Source organism: Phaseolus vulgaris, chromosome 10 (assembly GCF_000499845.2).
Source record: "Phaseolus vulgaris cultivar G19833 chromosome 10, P. vulgaris v2.0, whole genome shotgun sequence".
Lineage (NCBI taxonomy): Eukaryota > Viridiplantae > Streptophyta > Magnoliopsida > Fabales > Fabaceae > Phaseolus > Phaseolus vulgaris.
Genome location: NC_023750.2, coordinates 19,064,146 through 19,066,468, shown reverse-complemented (window position 1 = coordinate 19,066,468; position 2,323 = coordinate 19,064,146). Strand labels below are relative to the sequence as shown.

At 35.7% G+C, this 2,323-nt stretch overlaps 1 pseudogene; it reads right to left on the bottom strand.

Annotated features, from left to right (window-relative positions):
* Positions 1 to 1,240: 1,240 nt before the first annotated feature.
* On the bottom strand, positions 1,241 to 1,347 carry LOC137819914 (small nucleolar RNA R71; annotated as a pseudogene).
* Between the last annotated feature and the right edge of the window lie 976 nt (positions 1,348 to 2,323).

Below are 2,323 nucleotides of genomic sequence, written 5' to 3'. Positions count from 1 at the left end.
GCATGCCTACGTGAAACAAATTGGACCCCTGATGCTGGTACATGAGTTGATACCCTGGTGGTTATTCTGTTAAGATTTGATGCACTCCCTTGAGGGAAGGATTTTGTTCAGCTGCGACACTAAGAGAGTGTGCCCTAAACCGAATATCTTCTTAACGCATAGGCTTTTAGTTGAGATAAGACTCTCGTGATGGAAAGCTGTTACAAGAGGTAGGCTATAAAAGGGACTTGAGATCCCAGTTAAAGGTATGTTGTTTCTAAGACTGAAACTAGTTCCTTTTGGTTTCTATAAGCCTTGTACTGACTTGATCGTCAGAGTGCAATCAATAGATAGGGTCCCTTCTTTCTCAACGGAGTCGCGTTCCAGTATTCCAAAGGGAAGAGCGAATTCCACCAGTGATAGATGGAGTCAGAGCTTGGGATTGGAGTCAACCGGCGAGAATATATTTAATTACAAATTTGTTTTTATTTTATTTTTGTTTATTTTAATTTGCATATATGCTTTAATTTGTTTTAATTTATTTTTAGATTTATTTTGAATTTATTGTTTTTATTTTATTTTTTAGATTTAATTGGAATTCATTTTATTCTGTTTATTTTTAATTTTTTATATATATATATATATATATTTTGTTACTGCTAGTGGATCCTTGTGCTAGCCCTTGAATTAGCTGTCTTATATGATATTGAGAGGTCAAATTCCGAAAGACCAATTATTATTTGAAGCAAAGATTGAAAGGGAAGTTAAGAGAAACAGAAAGACAAAGACAAATGAGAAACAAAGAGACACTAGAAAGGAATCCTCAACCACTTCTTCTTTTGTCACTAAACCTTTTCAGGAGGAAAGCAACATGGCAGAAGGACAAGTACCACCTCCTAGGAAGACAATTGGATATTATGCCATGCGCCAAGGGCGAAGGCATTTTTCTAGTACTCAAATACTTGCTACCGCCAAGGCCTTGGAAATGAAACCCGATTTTCTCACTCTCATCCGTACCCGTCAATTTACAACAATGGATCATGAGGATCCATATTCACATTTTTCTGCATTTTATGAATTGGTGGGAACAATAAGCTGTCGTTTGGATGATCTTGAAAATGTCTATATGCATTTATTTTCTTTTTCATTGGCAGGAAAGGCTAAAGAGTGGTTCAAAACACATCCAAATCAGAGCCTCACTAGCTGGAAGGATGTAAAGGAAAAATTTATGCAAAGATTTTTTCCAATCTCTTGCTACTTCAAAGAAAAGTATGGAATCTCTATGTTTAGACAAGGAGCAGATGAAGCTTTTTGTGAGACATGAGAGAGGTTCAAAATGAAGGTGAGAGAATGCCCAAATCATGGGTTTGAAGACATTGCTCAATTGAGCATTTTTCATAATGGTCTCAGATATGATACCAAGATGCTTCTAGATGTTGTAGCTGGTGGTACAATGATGTCATTTGACATAGAAAAAGAAACAAAGATTATTGAGGCAATGACATCCACAAATTATCAAGCCCAAAATGATAGTGAAAATGAGCCAAAGAAGGGGATGATGAATCATAATATTTCAAACACACCTTTGACCCAAAATAAAATTCTGACACAATAGTTGGAAGCATTAACTGCACAAATGGCTAAATTGCCACAATAATTACAAGTTATGCAGGCTTCTCAGAGTCAGATTCAAACAATAAGGTGTGATTTGTGTGGAGGTGATCATTCCAATGAGCACTGTGCTTATCAGATATCATTTGAAGAAGAAACTCATTATACGGGGAATCAAGGAAGGAAATGTTGGAAAAGCAATAAAAATCAAAGTTTTAAACAAGGCCCCTTTCAACAACGACAACCAGTATATCCTTCGTCCCAAGAGAGAATAAGAAAATTAGAGGATACTTTAGAGAAATTTATGCAAACAACATTGTCGAATCAAAAGAACTTTGATATTATTGATTAAAGTTTGGAGACACAAATGGGACAAATTGCACAATAGTTGAAGAAATCTAGGGATCAATGTAAGTCAGTCACTACTCAAAGTAGAATAGTTGTAGGAAAAAGGGTTTGGTAATAATTATATTGTTGAGAAAGACAAAAAATTGAGGAAAGAGAATTTGAGAGTGAAGAAGAGAGAAAAAATGAGGAAAGAAAAATGGAGAGTGAAAAGGAAAAAAAAAGTGAAGAGAAAAAAATGAGAGTGTAGATGAAGAAAAGAAAAAAAATGAGGATAGAAAAAAGGACTGGAGATAAAAGGACAGTTTATCTTACCCGCATTGATGGAAGAGGGCCAAGCACACCCTTCCATGAAAGGCAAGAGCCAAGTCAAGAACGTCTAGACCCC